Here is a 20,468-nt window from a genome sequence, read left to right on the forward strand (position 1 = left end):
CCCAAATCCAGCCCCTTCAAGGCCCAACGTCCCCTCCTCCAGGAAGCACATTTTGACTGCCATGCCTACACTGCCCCCTGCCCCCTTTCTCTGCGCTCTGTCCTCTGCTCGTCAGTTGTACCTCTCCCGTCCTTCTCCGATGGCAATTTGCACTGTTGACGACGTCACAGCCACACCTCCACACATCTATTTCCCACCTGGGGGACACAACAACTGCCTCGGCTCCTAGCACAGGCTTTGGAGCTTGGCAGACCTGAACTCCAACACCAGGTTTTGCCACTGATTAGCTTTCTGCCCACGGGAAAGTCACTTACCTGTCTGAGCCTCAGTTTCCTCTGGAAGATGGGCACAATAACAGTACCTACCCTCTAGGGCTGTTACTGTAATTAAATGAGCTAAGGCACACTAGGGATTCAGCACAGAGCCCGGCACAAAGCCAGCGCTCGGTGTTGGAGTTTATTTGTTATGGTTCAGAGATGACTGTTCTTTCCATCGGCCACAGAGCCCCGCGCTGGATGGACGGACGGATTTCTACAGACACAGACCTGCACGCCCCCACTCAAAGCCCCTTCCCGCAGGCAGGGCGGTGGAACCTGGGAGGGGCTGCCTCTGCAGGTCACAGGCTCCGGGTCATGGAGCAGCGTGCCATGGGATCTAGGATGGCCCCTGGGACGCCCAACCTGGGCACAAAAAATATGGCCACAGAGATGAGCTCTGAGGCCGGACTCCTGGTCTCCTCTCACTCAGTGTGGGACCTTCACTAACTGTGCCTCAGTTCCCCATCTATGCAGGGGGGATGGTTAACAGTACCCACCCTAAAGACGTGCGTGGGTACTGTTTAATGAGGATTAAATGAACTAATGCCCCGAAAGCAACAGAACACACTCAGCACAGGGAGAGTGATTCAATAAACATGACCTATTGTTCTCATTGCTGTTCTTTGTATTACTGTCACTGAAAAGGGGCGTGACAGCCCCTTTAGGCCCACGAACGGTTCACTGTCCTATAACCCAGGACTCCACTAACACCCAGCGTGCTCTCACTGATTGGCCTTTCTGGTTACAGCCCTGTGTCCCTGTTAGCTACATGGGTAGCATATGGCCCAGGCCTGGCCACTCAGAATATCCCTCTCTGCCAGCGACAAGGACTATCCCAGTCAGAGCCCTTCCCTTGGATTGATACGTAGATCCTAGAAGAAAAATAGTTCCTTTTTTTTTGTCTGGGTGGCTAAGCTGGGGCAGCGGACAGAGACCTCCCAGTAAGAGCAGAGAGGAGAGACAGCAGGGGTGGGAGGGGACTGGGGAGTCCACGCAACTCCTCACCCTTCAGTTCCAGGGACCGCCCCAGGATCCGTTAAGTCCCTTTTTGGTTTAAGCCACTTTAAATTGAGTGTTTGTCACTTTATTTATGAAAAACCCATGCCCAGGGTGCCTGGGTGGCTCAGTCAGTTAAGCAGCTGCCTTCAGCTCGGGTCATGATCCCAGGGTCCTGGGATCGAGCCCCCGCATCAGGCTCTCTGCTCAGCGGAGAGCTGCTTCCTCCTCTCCCTCTGCCTGCCTATCTACCTACCTGTGCTCTCTCTGTCAAGTAAATAAATAAAAAATCTTCAAGAAAAAAAAGGAAAAACCCATGCCCAATTATACAGGCCCTAACCTAGATAAGGTGTATGCCGGCCACAGGCAGGGCAGGGCAGGGCAAGGCAGAAGTCCGTATCAGAGCTAATAGACTCCTGTACGTTCTGGAACAATCTCTACCATCAGGGCTGCGAGGGACAGTCTACAAAGCATGTTCTCCAGAATCACCCTGACCCAGAGGTCTTCAGACATTGCTTCCCGGAGTCCTGGGAATCTGTGCCTCCCCAAACACCTGTAGAACAAAGGGCAGTGGGCAGCGCGGGGTGGGGAGGGGGAGTGGGGGGGGAGTGTAGCAAGATTCTTGATAACTTGCTGCCAGTTCGACCACAGCAGTTTTGCTACAAAAGCTACGTACTGGGATTCTGATGCTCTAAGAGATCTGAAATACCCAGATCTAAATGCTTTTCAGGAGAGCATGAATAAGTAGCCATGCTGACATGTCCACCCACAACGTACAGAAGAGAACACTGAGGCCCAGTTCCCGACTTGCAGGCCACACGACTTCCAGTGCTTCAGGTTCCCTGTGCAAATCTATCACGTCTCGCTTTTCCTGTCTCCTCCAGGAAACTGATGGTGGTTCATACCTAGAGTCTCATCTTTCTTGCTCTTACCCCTACAGAGCCGCCTGCTTCTGAGCCTGGCTCCTCGGCGGGCTTCCAGAAGCTTGAGGAACTTGTAGAATAGTGAATGAGCCAACATCCACCTCCCTTTACCACGCCCACCCTGCCCCCTGCACCCCAGGCACACATGCACTTAGTTCTCCCTCTCCCTACCCATTTGCCCAAAAGTCAGGGAAAGACCAGCGGGGTGGGGGGGGGGTCCCTCCTGGGAACTCCTAATCCACTGCTATCCTGGCTGTGCTGGGACTGTGGACAGAGGATTCCTTGTTCCCAGCGCTTCCTGCCCAGAGATCTCCGTGGGGCCCATGTGCTGGCAGGAAAGAGCCAAATCCCTCCTTTTAACCAGAGCTAAAGGCAACCCTTACCCCCACCAACATGCTCCCAGCTCTGCTTGGCATTATTTACTCTACCTGCCTGAGCGGCTCAGTCCCACCTCCTCCCCACAGCCCCTGCTCCCTAACACACACACACACACACACACACAGATACACACACACAACGAGCAAGCGGTCCCCTAGGAGTACAGAGGTGCCTCTGATCTAATAAAAAAACAAAACCCAGAGAGTTCTGGAACAGTAACCTCACAGACCCCTGACAGTCGTGCCTTACTAATAACCTTTGCATATTACTTCATGATTTCCCAATCAGTGTAACTTCATTGGCCCAGCTCGCTCTGCCCTCACCCCGCCAAAGCCATAGAACCCCCAAGCTGGAAAAGGGTTTTGACACACCCCGTGCCAGTGGTTTGCGAATCATCTTGTGCAGAGCCAAGGGAGGGTTCCCTGTCATTATCTGGAGGCTGCTGGGGGCTGAGGAATTCGCCGGTTAGCGTCCCCCACACCTGCCCCAACTTTAACTACACTCCCACGCCTCTGGCCATTTTGTACCCGGAGGTTCTTTGGGGTTCCTTTGAAAAGGGGATTTCCTGCTGGACAGTAGGAGGAAAACAACTCATTTACTCTCACCCCGCCTTCCCCCACTCCCCACCCTGAGAGTATACAGAGGGTCCTGAGGCCCACACAAAGGAACGTAGCCACCCACGGTCACTTAGGAGTCAGTGGCAGAATCAGAACGAAAACACCCTCTCTCGACTCTAAGATGCAGCTAGGAGTGGTTAAGCAGAAGAAAACTGGGGCCGCAGGGCCAGTGGATCCAACTTCCAGGTCCAAGGCCGTCCATCAGTAGCCACGGTGGCACAGACAAGCGATACAGGCAGAGCTCATGGTCCAACGCAGAGGTGCTCAATGAACGTGCATTTTAGCCCCTACCTCAAAATAAGCCAAAACCAGAGAGGACCCTCAGCACAGCCCTGCTTTTTAAACCCACTGGAAATCTGTGGCCTAGACAAACCTTCGGACCTCCCAGCAGTAAAACATCCCCAAATACAGAGCCTGAAGGCCTTCGAAGACCCATCTGTCCACCCCGAGCATAAGAAGGAGACTTGGGCTGTGCCTCTGTAACACTCACCCCTCCTCGGTCCACACCAGCTCCCCGGGGAAAAGCACGTCTGTCAGGCACCTGCAAGGAGGAAACAGCGTTAGCTCCTCCGAAACCAGCCGGAGTCCATGGACCCAGTAAGGAGCTGGAAACCGAGAGGCTGGCATTTAGCTGTCTGAGAAACCTTCGGGAAGTTGCTGAACCTGTTAAGCAGAAAGGGCTGTGTGGCTCTGAGGCAGAGCAAAAGGGAAAGTAACACTTCCGAGGCTGAGGCCGCCAGCGGGGACCAGGGAGGGCCTGGGAGGCCAGGGTAAGGAGTTCAGGCTTAATTCAAACAGCAGTGGGAAATCATCGATTCGCAGGGTAGAGAACAGACTGGAAACGGGCAAGGGTAGCTTGTGGTGTACATATTAGGGGTTCCCGGGGCCCAGACTGGGGTGGTTACAGTAGAGCTAGAAAGAAGTGGATACATTCAAGAGATCCTTAAGAGGTGGTACCTGAAGAATTTGGTGGGGGACTAGATGTGGGGGGAGGAGGGAGAGCAGAGGCCCCCCTACCCCTCCAGCACCTCCTTCCACGTCAGTCCCAGTGATCTCCAGCACCCAAAAAAGAACATACCCTTTGGTCTCTCAACCTGGCCTCTCCTTACCTCAGTTTCCCCATCTATAAAATAAATATGGCTGGACTCAGTGGTCCCTATGTTCTTTTTAGCATGAACATGCTGTTCTGGTCTAATTCACTCACAGATGTTTTAAGGCTTAGATGCACATCCAGCCTCGTACACAACAGGGCAGGAGCATTGGAGGGAGAAACCTCAGGTCCCCTGGGCTCAGAACAGTAAATCTCCACAGGGAAAAAGATGGCTCCACATCACACAGATCACAAGAAGTAGGTAAAAGAGGAAAGTCACTTGGGCCAAGGGCGTAAGCCCCACGGCCTGCTCTCTGCCCCAGCTCCGGAGGCCAGCACGGGCGTCAGGACACGGTCACTTCAGCAGTGACATCAGTCACCCAGCAGCTGACACCCTGCTTCCCCAGCCACTGTTTTCCAGAGCCCGGTGTGAACCACAGGAGGCCAGGTCACAAGCACACCTAGGGAGACCTGCAGGACAGTGGGTAGAAGTTTGGGTTCTGCAGTCACAAAGACCTGGTTTGAATTCTGGCTCCAACTCTCTCTCTCTCTCTCATTCTGAGGCCTGGGGCAAGTCACTTCACTGCTCTTAGGCTTGGTTTCCTCATGAGGCAAGATCGGAGTGACAGTGTCAGCTCCCAGGACTGACAGGAGGATTCAGTGAGATGGTACGTGGAAAGCTCAGCATGTGCCTTATCACAATGACCACAGAGTAGCAGCCTCCACCTAACACAGGTGGAAACTGAGACCCAGAAAGCAAAATGGCTCACTGAAGACTCCTACCGCAAACCAGTCAGGGCAGCGGTGAGGCCCTGAGCTCACATTTGGAACCACTGGGTCAGGCGTGCGCCACTTTGGTTCCTGCTTCTCAGATGAGGAAGTTGAGACTAAGATATTACAAGTGACTCGACCAAGGCCACAGAGAGAATTAATGGGAGAAGAGGGATTGGAACTCAGGCCTCCTTGATGAAAAAGCTCATGGTCTTCCCCGCGGATATCTAGAAAGTAGATGTGTACAGAGAAGCTTCACATTTCAGGGCCCTCTAAACCTGGAACAGGGACAAATGAAAATCTGGGCAGATGGAGAGGGGGAGCAGCAAAGCTACCTTGAGAGGAAACCAGAAGGAGCTGGTGAAACAAAAGCCTCTTTCTCAGAAGCCCTCTCTAGGGATTAGGCAGGAGAGAAGGGGGCTGACAAGCAGGGCCATCATCCTGCGAGGCATGGGCTAAAGGCTGGATGGAAACAAACAGAAACGGACCCAGCCTGGCCACCATCTCGCTGCGTGATCCTAGGCAGGTCACACACACACATACACACATATGCCGTTCTCTGTTTCTTCAACTCAAGAATGAGATGGTTAATCTGAATGGTGTTGAGATCCCCACTTAGAAGAGTCTAATAATAACCATTCCTCCTAAGCTATAGACTCCTGATCTGTCCCTGCTCCTACAACCCCAAAAGGTAGCTTCCTAACGCTGGCTCCAATATTACAATAGGGTTGGGAAGTCCTGCATTTGGCTCTGGCCATATAGCCAGGTCACTTCCCTTCAACAGGCCTTTGGCATCCTCATCTGTAAAATGGGTACATATCTTTGCCTGATCACTGTCAGAACGGGAAGATCCAAGGAGCTACCGCAAAGGCAAGAAATCCCCTGATGCAACCAACAAAGCAACCCTCACCCCAGCCCTCATCCCGTATCCCCAGTCAAGCTCTTTTAACCTTCCCTTTCCCTCTGGCCCATGTCCCCTTCAGACAAACAGAACGAGAGAATTCAAGCTGGTGGACACACCAGCAGTAGCAACAACCCCCACAACAAGTAGTAGTCGTGACCATCACCACTGCCACTGTCTGACTACTGCCCTGTGCCAGGCACTGGGCGAAATCCTGCACTTGGGAGTCTTTCTCACGTGATCCCCTTAATCAAAGACAGAAATCCCACTGGGAATCTAAATTGACAGAGGACAGACTAAATTTATGTGAGTGACTTGTCCAAGGTCACACACAGAGCAAGTGAGGGGCGTGGCCACCCAGATGCAGGCTTTTCATTTGACCCCGGAAATCTTAATCTTATCCTTGAGGCTGTGGGGTTATCCCGGGTAACATTCCACCACAGGGCAGGGCCCAGATCTAGGCGGTGGGGGAAGGGGAGGGTGAGGAATATCTGATCTCCAACCCCCACGCACAGCTGCCCCAAATAATTAGTCTTTATAGTCTTGTATTATTATTATTCAAATATGTCCAACTCCACTCTCTGGCTAGAACAGCACTGTCCAATAGAAACATAATGCAAGCCATATATGTCATTTAAAATTTTCAGTAGTGGGACACCTGGGTGGCTCAGTCAGTTAAGTATCTGACTCTTGATTTCGGCTCAGGTCATGATCTCAGGGTTGTGGGGTCCAGCCCCACAGTTGGCTCTGTGCAGAGTGTGGGCCTGAGTGAGATTCTCTTTCTCTCTCCCTCCCCTTCTTCCCCTCCCTCCCCCTCTCTCTCCTTCCCTCTCAAAAAAAAAAAAAAAAAAAGAATAAAATTTTTAGTAGCTGCATTTTATTTATATTCCGTAGCTCCACTTTATTTTTTTTAAGATTTTATTTATTTGACAGAGAGAGATCACAAGTAGGCTGAGAGGCAGGCAGCAAGAGAGGGGGAAGCAGACTCCCTGCTCAGCAGAGAGTCCGATGTGGGGATCCCAGGACCCTGAGATCATGACCTGAGCTGAAGGCAGAGGCTTTAACCCACTGAGCCACCCAGGTGCCCCAGTAGCTGCATTTTTAAAAGTACAAAGGAATGGGTGAAATTGATTTTTTTTGAAGATTATATTTATTTTATTTGAGAGAGCATCCCTGCGCAGGCAAGCACAAGGTGGGGTGGGGGGGGCGGTAGGGGAGCAGAGGGGGAGGGAGAAGGACAAAGAGACTCTGAACTGAGCCCCAGGCCATAGCAGGGCTCAGGCTCAGGACCCTGAGATGATGACCTGAGCCGAAATCAAGAGACTGATGTCCAACTAACTGAGCCACCCAGACACTCCTAAAATTAATTTTAAAAGTATATTTATTTAGCCCAATACATCCATTTCAATGTGTAGCCAATATACAAAATATTAACATATTTTACATCCTTTTTGTCATACTAGGTCTTCCAGATCTGTCATGTACCTCACATTTAGAGCACCTCTCAGTTCTGATGCCAAATTTTCAGAGGATAGTTAGATCCCCTTAGCCCTTACGACTGAAAGTATGGTCACAAATCTAATCATCTGTGTAGAAGTTTTTGATAACCGAATGGAGTATTCTTTTTAAATTTTAAATTAATTCAAGTCAAATAAGATTAAAAATTCAGTTCCTCAGAGCTCTAGCCATATTTCAAATGCTGGATAGCCACGTGTGGCTAAGCGGCCACTGTACGTACTGAACCTATAGACAGTCAAGTCCTAGAGGGCTGAGCTGGTGGCCACCGTGGCCCACAGTCAGAGCTAGGCCTCCCAAAGTACAGATGAGTCTGGAAAGAATGGCATCTTCTCATTCTGGGAATCCCTACTGAGGCTCATATTAACATCTACCTCTGGCTCCTGTTATGTTCACAGTGATGGTGACAAAGGCATTGGGCACGCCCACTGTTCAGAGTACGAGTGTGGCTCCAAGAGGTGGGCCACCTGCCAAGGTCACCCAGCTTTGACCCCAGGCCTGTCTGACTTGGAAGCCTGGGCTCTGTCCCTAAAGTTTGACAGGGGCCAGGTCTGGGCCTCAGTCTTCTAGAGAAAGAAATAAGCCTTTGCCACTATTCTCACGAACCCTTCCTTCCCTAGTCTAGCACCAGAAAATAACCCAGAACAGGAAACCCAGTGAAGAGGATGAAAGGGAAGGAGGGCAGGAGAAAGGCATGGCAGGGATGCATTAGGCAGTGGTCCCAAGGACAGAGCTTGGGCCACTTGGGACACCATCCCCACTAACCCGCCCCCCATACACACAAAGCAGGAGGCAAACCCAGCAAGGTCCACTGGCTGCTTGCCCTCTGGGTGGGTCCCTGGGGCCAGGAGCCATGCCCTGTCCTGCACCTCCCCCAGGAGCACTCACTCAGAGGCGCTTGGATCAGGGCCAGAGCCATTGCTCACCTCCCAGGGGCACCTCAGCTGGAGTCCAGGGAAAGGGTCCAAGAGGCAGCCTGCCCCCTGGAAGGAGGGGAGGAACAGGCCCCGGAGGCAGATTCCAGAGCAGGGAAAAGGTGGCAGGGAGAGGCCAGAAAACCCAAGTCAGCTCCGCCCCTCTCCTAGGGAGCCCAGCTAGTACTCCGGACACCCACCCCACCGGCCCCACAGGGTGAAACTCTCACCAGCTATTATGTTTAACAATTAACTTTGATTCTTTTCCATGTCAGCAGGAGGCAGACCCAGCAAAAAGTCCCATCTGGGGGTCGAGGGACTTGGAAGACAGGAGAAGAGGAAGGGGCAGGTGTGAAGGGAGAAAGGGGTGATAAGTGAACCCCCTCACTTCCTCCTTCCCCTCCCGTCCTACCAATGTGGAAAGCCTTCACGTTAAGGCCTTAGTTCCATAAGGTCAGGAGCCAGACCTGGCACATAGTAGGTGCTCGATAAATATTTTTAGTTAACAAACAAGGGGGCAGGGTGAACTAGACTAAAACAGGCCAGCTAGATGGGCAGACTGATGAAGTCCAGGGGACACAAGGTGGCTTCTCCAGGGCGGGCACCTCCCTGACCCCTTTGACTCCAGGCCCTCCCTGAGACCGAACTGGACTGAGGACTGGGGCCACAGCCACCCAGGGCATGCCAGGGGCGCAGCTTTGAAGGAAGGTCCCCTAGCCCCTGCTCTGCTCTTCTTAGCTGGGACCTTTGGGGCACTCACCCTTTCCCCCATAAACTTAGGGTGACACATGGATGCAGGGCTGTCCAGGTCCAGGCCCACAGATGCTGCGGTGCTCCGGGCACTGTATTACCATCGTGTCTCCTGTTACTTGGCAACAGCCTCCTCTTCTTAGGCCACCCTCTAAATTCCGCCATCCCCCAATATTCCCCTGACTCCCACCTATGTGGTCCTTTTTCCTTTCCGGGAAGGAAAGCCCAGAATAATGACGGCTCCGACCCACTCACGTCCCACTCACCTGGGATCACACACACACGCTGGCAACAGCTTGTTATCAACATGACATCTGCTTGTCATTCACACCCCTCCTCAGGTTCCTTGGCCCCCTCCTCCCCCTCTCTCCCCCCCCCCAATGCAGGCCCAAGGTCCACAGCCCACCTGGGGCTGACGCTGACCTCACTGTGGCCACTTCAGCTGGTGTTCTCGGGTGGGGGCTCCCCCTTCTGGGCCTCTGCTTCCCATCTGTGTAATGTGGGGATGAAGAGGGTGGATTAAGAGATTGCTTCTCCTGCTGGCCAGATCTGGTGTTTAGAGATACTGACATTTCTGGGATCAATTTGCCCTTTACCTTCAGACACACCAGAGTGCATATCTTGACCTTGGCCAGGTAAACAGGCAGCCCTGTTGTTATGGGACAGATTCCAAGGGGGGGGCCTACAGAGGCCTGGGACTACAGCCCACCCCAGACCATTCTCAGCTCAAGCCCAGATAGATGGAAAAAGCCCCCCTCCATCCCCACTCTCTGGTCCCCAATACCTCCACCATAAAACCCTACCCTTCCAGTCTTCTCTCTCTGGCTCTCAGTAGTGGCAGCATGAGCCATCAAGCCCCCAAATTCTTGGCAAAACAGAGCTTGATGCCGCCCCTACATCGGGGCGGGGGTAGGGGGTTGCTAACCCCAAGCCCCTTCTGTGTGGAGGTTCTGGAGCTGCATCTGCATCCACTCTGCTCTCCCCTGGGTCCTTCTGGCAACTTCAAGTATGCCCTCCACCTTCCCACCTCCGGCCTGGACCTCCCCTCCTTTACCTCCACAGGGAACACCCATCTACACAGATTACAGAGTCTGCGCTGATCTCTCCCTCCTCCACTCGCTCTGCCATGTTTCTGCCAGATGCTACTCCTTGTGGGAGAGTCTTACTGCCTCTACTTGACCTTAGAACTCTGGAGACCAAGAGACTCTTGCCATGATTTTTCTGTCCCTCACTCTCTCCCCCCAGAGCGGTGCTCCAACCATAACAGGTGTCTGCTGAAACAATGATAATCACCATTAACTGAAAAATAATGAGTTATAATCGTATATTGAGCATTTATTCTTTACAGTGCTCAGATCTCGTTAATCCTCCCAAACCCTCAAAAGACTTGTTATCCTTAGCCCTTTGGTTTAACCTGAGGAAAGAAGAATGTGAACTAGGCAACAGGAAACCCGGCTTCTAGAACTACAAATCACAGCTATAGGGCAGCTATCCTGCCCAGCCCCCCATTTTACAGCAGGGAAAACTGAGGCCCAAACATGGGAAGGAAGTGGCCCACAGTCTCTAAGCATCTTCACTTAAAACCAGCAATGTGCTGGGGGGTAGGAGAGATCTGCCTGCACCTCCTGACTCTGTCATGAACTCCCAGTGACCCTTCTCCAGTCATTAGGCTCCCACTCTATAAAACAACCCTAAAGACGGCTCGTGACTCAAGAACACCCATGGTGCCTATGGAGCCTTTCCCAAGATCAAGGCATACTCTCACAACTGTGCATTACAGCTTCAGAAGTTCATGAACACTTGAGACCAACATTCTCCAAGGGCAATCTGAGAACCCTTGGTGTCACAGTCACCTTGACAAGGAACCTGTTAAAACAGGTTGATTCCAAGTCCCCACCATGGATCCCACCCTCCCAGGAAGCAGCTGAGTTTGAATCTCTGGGTGAATATTGGAAGATGGCATTTTTTTTTTTTTAAAGCAAGCTCTATTTTGCTACTTCTGGGGGAGCACATTTTGAGAAGCCCTGCCTTAGAGAAACCTCGGAAGCTGAGCTACTCTCCTTTTAGCTGTTGCACATATTGAACTTCTGCTTCCTCGCCTATGAGAGGGCTTGGTGGCTCCAAGGCTTAAAGCCACTGTTCATTAATCAAAGTTCCTTCTGGTTGAGGCACCTGCTCAAGCTGACCATGGTCACGGTCATGGTCATGATGGGGGTGGGTAGAGGCCCAGCAAGCTGACCGCAGCTGCCCAGGTTTGGAAGTGACATCCTGAGATCAAGCAGCCCTACCTAGAAGAGAGTCTGGGCTCCAGGGCTGAACTTGGGCCAAGAGGTTCCCTATCAGCCCCAGCCTGGAGGCTCCTTTCCTCTCTCCAGACTGTCTTGCTCTGGCTCTTAGCCAGCTCTGGCTTCCTTCCTTTTCCTTTCTAGCATGAATGTTCTCCAAATCTGAGCTTCCTGGCTCCAGCCTCTGCTTCCCTCCCCTCCACATCACAGAGCCTGATAGAGGATCTCCAGGCATCCTTTCAAGGAGACAAAGCTATCATTCTTTGCAGATAATAAGCTTCTTTACCTAGAAGACTCATGATAATCAATGAAAAACTAAGGTGATCAATGACCACACAGTATCACGGGGGAAAAAAGTCAAGCACCTACAGACCTGCCTGATGCAGGTCTGTCCCACAGGTGGGCACCACCTAGAACCAGATGGGCTCAGAGGCCAGGCCAGCCCCAGGGTTGACACTTTAGGAAGGCCATCCCTGAATGAAGTGACCACGCAGGCTGGGAGGCAGGAGACCTGGACTGGAGACCCTGCTCTCTGAGCTAAGAATTTGTTCACTGAATTTGAGCAGGTGCACATCTTCTGTGAACACTCTTGACTGTCCCATCCAGGGCAGTATGGGAATGATTCGGGAGTACCCATGGGCTTTGGATAGATCTAGATTTAAACCCCAGCTGTGCCACTTGCTGGCGGAGGGCTGGGTAGGCCTTGGGCAAGTTATTTAACCTCCTTTAATAAAATGGGGATCTAATCTCTGCCTCACTGGGTAGTTGCAAGGATTAACAGACATAAGGCATGTAACGCGCTTAGCACGGGGCCTGGCACATGGTAAGCCAATAACGTAAGTGGCTGTTTATCAGTCACCGGAACGAGCCTCTGAAGAGAAAGACTCCAGGCTTCCTAATGCATAAGTGGCCCCAAGCAACCCCAAAACCACGCCCCTTGCACTGGGTCTGGAGGCTTTATCTTTAGACCTCTAATCTGGAGAGACTATGAGGAGAGGGGGAGGGGGAGGCAGGACAGGGGAGTGAGAGAAAATAAAAGGAGGGAGGAGGGTAAGGAAAATCAAGGGGTGAAGAGAGGCCTGGCTCCCCCAGTTTGGGGAAAAAGAAGATGACTTCAGGGCAATTGCCAAGACAGGATAAGCCTTCTCTCCTTTCCAGAGCCTTCCCTACGCCTGCCAGGACAAGGCTTAGAGGGACACAGCCTGCAGAGAAGCACAGCCCTGGCTGTCAATGGGGACATTGAAGCCTTGGGTTACCTCCAGGCTCTGGCTCCCCACGTTGCTGCTGCCCGCCTGCCTGCGGTGGCCTCCGCCCTGCTGGAGCAAGCAGAGATGGCCCGAGCCAGGCGGAGGACAAAGAACCTGTCCATTCAGCCCGTAGAGGCACTGCCTGCTCACTCGGGCCTCCGAGAGCCCCCTCTGACCCTGACTCAGCAAGACTCTTCCCGCAGGCTCCCATCTGAGCCCGGCACATGGCCCTCTCCAGGCCTCCACCTGCCCCACAATCCTGCGCCTGGGGCCAACATTGCAACTGGGGTGTGGGGGGCCTAGTGCCATTCAGACCACAAACAAGAGCCACAGGCCAGGCAAGGTGTGACCAGCTGTGTGACCTTCGGGGTGTCACTTTCTCTCAGAGCACATTTCCCTTCTTTGGCTAATGAGGGCAACGAAGAGTAGGGACCATTGCTAAGGTCCTCCTCACGGAGAGCAGCTGTGCTTCGAGGGATCCCTGCGAGCACACGAGGGGCGGGGGGGGGGGGGGGGGCAGAGGGCGGTGGAGACAGAGGACTTGCCCCGGGAGAGGAGTGGGCTGGGCCGGGCGTTCTGGGAATGCAGTGCACTTGGCAATGGCCAAGGCTTATTATGCTGATGACGATTATCAGTGAAAAGCCCAGCAACAAACTCTGAAGCAACTTACAAAGAGCTTTCTCCTTCTGCCCTGGGACTCACAGCCTGGTGAAGTAGATAGAGCCGGTGATGCTTATTCACATCGGGCAGATGAGGAAGTGAACCAAGAGCTGAGGGACGCATCCCAGCTGTGAAGTGCAGGGCAGGGGGCACTGGAGAGGAAGTGATCATTCTGGGCTGCCGACTAGGGCCACCACCGGGCTTGCTCACACCTGTCATCCAGACCACGTGTGACCACCGCAGCCAGCCACTGCAGAGGCTACTGTCCCCATTTCACAGGAGAGGCAACTGAGGCTGAGAACAAGTAACTCGCTTCTTCTGAGCTCCTGCTGCTCCGTCGCAAAGTCTGGATTTGCACCCGGGCTTGCAGGACTCCAGATTTGCACTCTTTGCCATCTTCCTGAATGTACTGGGTTGAAAGGTGTCCCCTGCCTGCCAAATTCATGTCTACTTAGAACCTCAGAATGTGAGCTTATTTGGAAAAAGTCTTTGCAGATGTAATTAGTTAAAATAAAATGAGGTCACACTGGATTCGGGTGGGTCCCAAATCCGATATGACTGGTGTCCTTACAAGAAGAGGAGATGACACAAGACACACAGGGAGAAAGGGGGAGAAAAGTACGTGACAACAGAGGCAGAGGCAGCCACAGACCAAGGAACACCAAGGATTGGGGGCAACCAGCAGGAGCGACGAGAGAGGCGTAGGACGACAGACTCCTCCACAGAACCCTCAGAAGGAACCAACCTTGCTGACACACCTTGATTTCTGACTTCTGTCTCCAGAACTGTGAGGGAATAAATGACTGCTTTTTTAAGCCACCCAGATCGCAGTACTCCGTTAAATGGCCCTGGCAAAGTCATACACTGCGACTCCACCGGGCCACAGAGCCAGGATTCTTGCTTTCAGATTCCCACTCACGAGGTAGCCTTGGAGGTTAGGGGTCTGAGGGCCTGTGAGAGGTCACTCTTATCTCTCCTTTGCCTCCCTGACCCCAGCTGGCCTCAAGTCCACCACCTGTGCTTCTCATTCTATGTCTCTAACCACCCCCTGAGCCCAGTTTCCAAGTCAACAGAGCCCCCTCCCCTACCCAGGCCGTCCTCTTATCACCACCTGGAGAGCTGTGTTTTTGAAATGCAAATCTGATTCTTCCCAGGCTAGCTTAATCCTCTTCCCTAGCTCCCCACCACCTGTAGAACTCCAGCTCGTCAGCCCGGCCCTGATCTGGCCCCGGACTTCCTCTCCCGCCTTACTTCTGGCCAATCACCCCACCTGTCCCCACCACTCATCACCTGCAGCTCCAACCACATAGAACTATTCAAAATTCCCCTAATTCCCCTCATCAGCCCTGGTACCTTTGCACATGCTGCCCTAACTACCCGGAAGATAAATCCAGCCCAAACACCATCTCTTTTCTTTGTAAAGCCTCTTCCTCCCTGAACACCCTCATTCGGATACCTTGTATACCGCACATGTCTGCCCCTACACCCAGCCCGTGAACACTGTGGGATTCATTGCCGTTTCTGGAGGCCTAGGCATTCAAGAGCCAACTGAATTGCCAAGTAGCCATAATAGTAACAATTGCTCACACTTAGCAAATGGTTACTATGTGTGAGGCATTCCATGTATGTCATCTCATTTCATTTTCAGAACAATCCTATGGAACAGTTACTATCATTCGTCCTGTTTTACAGGAGAGGAGCTGAAGAGATGAATTCCCTTGCCCAAGTCCACCCAATGAGCACGGGGCAATGTCTGGATGACTCTAGAGCCGGGGCTTGTAACCAGTATTAGGTACACCATCCATCCTAATACCCTCATTTTACAGAAGAGGAAACAAGCAAAAAAAAAAAAAAAAGGGGGGGGGGGGAAGTGACTCGCCCACAAACAAGGCACAGACCCAGATCTTTAGAATCCTTATCCAGTGTTCTTTCTCTTCTCTTTCTTGCAGGATCCTATTCCAGGAGGACACAGATGACTTGCTAGGCTGTATGTCCTAAAGAGCTTTCTCCTGCCTCCCCTAGAGCACAGCCAGGCACTGGCCCAGACCGACCATGGGGGTGCATTGATGGCCAGGAGATGAAGCAGTAAATAAGACAGATAAATATACTTCTGGGGTGCCCAGGTGGCTCAGTGGGTTAAAGCCTCTGCCTTCAGCTCAAGTCATGATCTCTGGGTCCTGGGATCATCTCTGCTCAGCAGGGAGCCTGCTTCCCTTCCTCTCCCCCTGCCTGCCTCTCTGCCTACTTGTGATCTCTTTCAAATAAATAAATAAAATTTTTTTTAGAAGATTTTTTTTTAAAAGTGTGAGGTCTGCTTTGGTATTACAGTGTCAGGGCTGGAGAGGACACTTTGGGTGTCACTTAGTACCATCTCCCATTATATAAAGTCATCCACTTCAACAAATTTAGTGAACACCAATCATAAGCTGGGCACTGTGTGGGGGCACTAGAAAGAATGATAAGCAAGTTCCTGCCCAGATAGTATCCACACTTCAGTGAGGGGAGATGGACAAACAACTAACAAGTTCAAGTATAACTACAAATTCCCATAAGCACTGTGGACTCCAGGGAGCTCTAAGAACATGTAACAAGAAAAACTTATTCTAGGGAGCTGGAGAAGGCGCCCTTGAGCAAGTCACTCTTGAGCTGAAATCTGAAGAATGTGAATTAATCAAGGTAAGAAGCAAGGGACAAGTGTGCTAGACAGAAGGAACAGCATGTGCAAAATCCCAAAGGCCAGAGAGCTCACGGTGCGTGGATGATCTGGAAGAAGGCTGGAATAGCTGGTTTCCAGAGGAGGGGGCAGGGACTAGATCCTGTAGGTCTTATAGGTCAAAGTAAGGAGTGGTGAACTGAGCAGAGGAGGGAAACCCGTCGCTCAAAACCTGGCCAAGACCAGACACTGTCATTGAGTTATTACATTATTCGGTGAAGGAGCGATTTGTCCAAGATCACAGGAAAGACCTGAGACTTGAAACCAGAACTCCCACTCCCAGACTAGGGCTGCATGGCTATGTCAGTATGATGGGCAGTGGGTCCCAGTGTTTCAACCTATAGGAGGTTCCAGTTTCTTTTTGGCACCTCTCTTGAGCTCAAGGGCAAGAGAATCACCTGTGTTTGTTAACACACAGACTGCTGGGCTCCACCCCCAGAGTTATTATTGATTCAGTAGGTCTGACTGGAGCCCCCAATATTTGCATTTCTAACAAGATCCCAGGGGACCATGCTGCTGGTGGTAGGATGACCAGACTTTGAGAAATGCCACTCTAGATCAGAGTGTATGGGGGCAAAGGGGCACGGCCAGGATCCTTGGGGGCTAGAAAGGTAGATTCCTAAATCTGGGTAACCATGAGCTCTGGGATTCCAAAGGAGTCTCAGAATCTACCTACTAGCTGCTCAGCCAAGGGAAACTGAGGCTTGGGGGGTTTAGACTCCTACACAAGAAGCAATACAAATGTGCTGAGCAAACAGATAAACACAAAAGGGTTTGACCAAAGTCCAAAGGAGACCCCTGGAGACTCCAGGGCTCCTGAGCTCCATGCCAGAGTCTCTCCTTTCTTGGGAAAGGGAGAATCAGGGAAGGGGACAGCAAGCTCAGCTTTCCCCAGCTTCTGCTGCCAGAAACATTTTCAGAATTGCAGAAATCTGCTCTTGGCCCCCAATCCTATCACCCATCCACCCTCCTTCCTTTTACATTCCCAGCTCCCTCCCTTTACACTCCAAATCCTGTGCACTTTATCCTGGCAAGCCAAGCAGCAGAGGGGGAGGTGAAGTAATAGGGAGGAAAAACTGGAAGTGGAGGAAGAATTCTTGTACTTGGATGTCCTTCTTCCAGAACAATTCCTTCGTCCTAGAAGAGTCTCAGTTTCTTTCCATCCTTGCATCCGGTCTACCCCCAACCTACCCACATTTCAGTACTAGCATCTGAAACCCACAAAACCAAGGGCTAAATTTCCAAACCACATTTTCACCCAGTTTTTCTATATTAGAGTGGCCCTGGACAAAATTTTTCTCTCCTATACTAGTTGGCAACAAAATGCCACTTCTCTTGCAAACCCACATGCACAGACTCACTAATATACAAACAGCTATATATACATAAAAACAAATAAAACTTATAAAAACACATACAGATATACATCAAAATACATTATTCATTGTTCACTCATAAAAACATACCTATGCACCCAAACATACAAGAAAAACACAGAGAGACACACATGCAGACAGACCGCAAATCTAGGAACGCAGGCAGGGCGGCAGTGCATGGGGACAGGGGTACACACACACCCAGAGATCTCCCATCACAGTAGGGGTCTCCTGAGGGGTGGGGGTATTCCTGCATGGGCTCTGGCCCTTTAGGAGAGTGGTCCTCCCTCCTTTCAGGGCACCTAAGGTGCGGCTCTAGCCCTGAAAGCTAGAGACGGTGAGGGTGGGAGTGAGGCTGACCTGGCCAAGCCCAGTCGGACTCTGGGCCACTGTCCCTGCGCAGCAACAGGAAATGGATCCCTGAACCGCCTGGGTCACCAGCCTGAGGACCGCTGTTGCCTCCACCACCACCCCACACCCACATGCACACACACGCACACGCGTGCCCACACACACACGGGCTTCAGGCAGGACACGCCCTCCACTCCCGCTTGGCCCCGGAGCTCGGGCTGCACCCGCAGCCCAGCTCCTTCTGTCCCCTGGGGTGTGGCCGCCCACCTGCCAGCGGAGACTCTCCGCCTGGCGGGGACCCTCCCGCCACCGCGGCCACCCACCACCCTGACCAGGTGTCCAGTTCCCCGGGACTACAGCGCCTCGGCCGCCGCCTCCACCCCTTCCTCCCGGCAGTGCGGAGACAAAGCCGCGCACACGCACACGGGGGCTACGCGGGTGCACACCCGCCCTCACACGCGCACACACGGGGAATCACACTGGCGCTCACACGGCGACACACGCACACGCGCACACACACCGCCACAGGCTCCAGCCACAAGCGAAGGCACTGGCACACACCCTCATCCAGATGTACACACACTCAGCTACATATTCGGACACACCCTCTAATAGACACATTCACGAAGAGACACACGCAGACACACACACCCTCACCCAGATACACACACACCACCCAGTCCAGACGCACGGAGACCCACAGCGCACACCCCTCACACACACACAGATGCACACCCAGCGCACACGCGCGCGCGTACACACACAGCAACCACAACCACTTGCACAGACCCACGGGCACACGCGCGCTCACACCCAACACTCGGAGATGTGGACCCCCCACACGTACCGGCGCCAGAACCGAGACTCACCAACAGAGGCCCGGGGCTTGGGACTGGGGCGCCCGCCCCCCGCCCCTCGGCGTCCAGCCACCCCCCACCCCCCGCCCCTCGCCTCCAGGAGCCGGTCCGCCGGCCTGTCAGTGCTCGAGGACCGGGGACCGGACCCGGAACCCTCGGCGATTACCTCGCACACAGACACACACGACAGCAGACGCGGCGGGGTCCGCGGGGGCCCGGAGGAGGGCGGCGCGGGCGGCTAACCTGGCAGCGGCTGCGCGGCTTCCGGGCGCTGTAGGTCCTCGGTCCGTGCGTCCGGCGGCCGCCCGGGCGGGCTCCGAGGCGCACACGAGCTGCGCAGAAATGCCCCGCTCGCTCGCTCGCTCGCTCGCTCCCTCTCTCCCTCCCACGGCGCCCAGCCCCCTCCCCGCCCGCCCCCCACACCGGGCTCCCCCCTCCGCCCCGCCCCGGCCGGCTGCCCCCGAGGAGGCGGCGGCAATCCCGGCCGCCCCAGCCGCCACCGGCGAGCTAGCGAGCAGCCGCGCCGAGCCGCGAGCAGCCGGGGTAGCGCCGCCGCCGCCACAGCCGCGGGAGCCGCCGGAGCCGCCGGGGCCGCGCGTCGGGAGGAGCCGCGCCGGCCCCCGGGGAGGGGAGGGGAGGAGGGGGCTGAGCCCCGCGAGCCCGCCTGGCGCCCGCGGCCCGCCGCCCGCTTCCCCACGTGGGCCCCGCGCCTGGCGCCTACCTGAGCCGCCGCGGAGCCCCGAGGCCGGAGCCGAGCGGCGGGGCGACCGACAGGAGACCCCACCCCGGCCTCTTCGCCCTCCCTGTCCCAGCCCGGTGGGGTCGCGCCCCGCCCCCGCCTCCTCCCTGGTCCCCGCCAGTGCCGACCTGGGTTTTCCTGGCTAAGACGCCTCGGCTCCCGGCCCGGTGCCCCGGGCTAACCCCACGGCCCGGCGCCCTGCTCGCCTGCCTCCTCTACCTCCAGCCGGGACCTGGCCGACGCCCACCCGCCTCCTCGCCGCGCTCCCATTGTTCCCGCAGCCCGAGCTTGCGGAAGATCCCGCGGCGCCTTCCAGCCCTCTCCCCATGGCAATACCTCTGGACCCTCTGGGGGGCCTTCCAAGGACTGGCCCCTGGCTCTGGGACCCCCCGACGCCCACCCTCCACAGGCGCACGACCAGAGCAAAGAGCTTTTCTAAATTAGGGTTATAACCACCAGCCCTTACAGGCTCTCCTTCAGGTCCTGCTTTGAGTACAGACTGAGGCTTGTGGAAGGAGGAATTAATCTAAGTTCAGCAAGCCTGAGAGGGCAGCAAGGAGAAAATGGGGCTACCTATTAGGTGTCTTCATTCCATAAATGAAGAAACTGAGGGCTCCTGGGTCAGGGTCAGGGCCAGGCCCTCTAGAAGTGCAAGGAATAATGAGCCTGCCCTTCTTTGTTAGATACTAAATAAATCAGAGCCAGGGGGCGGCGAAGCAAACCTCATATACTTCCGGGGTTTTACTTTCTTCAGAAGAAAGGTAAAGACCTACTAAGTGCAGGCTCTTTCACACACGGTGTCTCACTGAGCCCGGACCGTAGTCCTATGTAGCCCTGTGATTATACCCATTTTTGCAGATGGGAAGCTTGTCCTTGGTCTCTCTACCATGCAGCATGGAGCCAAGATAAAGCCCAACCATTATTCAAGTTCTTTACTGCGGTCCTTACCTCCAGCATAGGAAACTAAGTGCCAAATGAGCAGCTGAGAACATAAGAAATCAAGAAGAGGAGGCTTAGTTTGCACTTTGAAGAACTTCCACAAACTAAGAGCGGAACTGAGGGAATCCA

General features: G+C 53.8%; 1 protein-coding gene across 15 annotated transcripts in view; it reads right to left on the bottom strand.

Annotated features, from left to right (window-relative positions):
• LOC116862732 (band 4.1-like protein 1) overlaps positions 1–19,034 on the bottom strand; it is a 119,298-nt gene extending 100,264 nt beyond the window's left edge. For 4 of the 15 annotated variants that reach the window (XM_032850127.1, XM_032850126.1, XM_032850125.1 and 1 more), the window contains exons 1-2: positions 18,905–19,033; positions 3,722–3,772 (exon numbers count right to left, since the gene is read on the bottom strand). The gene's annotated coding sequence lies outside the window, so the exon portion shown is untranslated. Of the gene's footprint in view, positions 1–3,721; positions 3,773–18,904 lie in introns of all 15 variants that reach the window. The other 11 variants (XM_032850135.1, XM_032850137.1, XM_032850133.1 and 8 more) reach the window with 6 other exon arrangements.
• Between the last annotated feature and the right edge of the window lie 1,434 nt (positions 19,035–20,468).

This window comes from Lontra canadensis, unplaced genomic scaffold (assembly GCF_010015895.1).
Source record: "Lontra canadensis isolate GAN:19392208 unplaced genomic scaffold, GSC_riverotter_1.0 scaffold313, whole genome shotgun sequence".
Lineage (NCBI taxonomy): Eukaryota > Metazoa > Chordata > Mammalia > Carnivora > Mustelidae > Lontra > Lontra canadensis.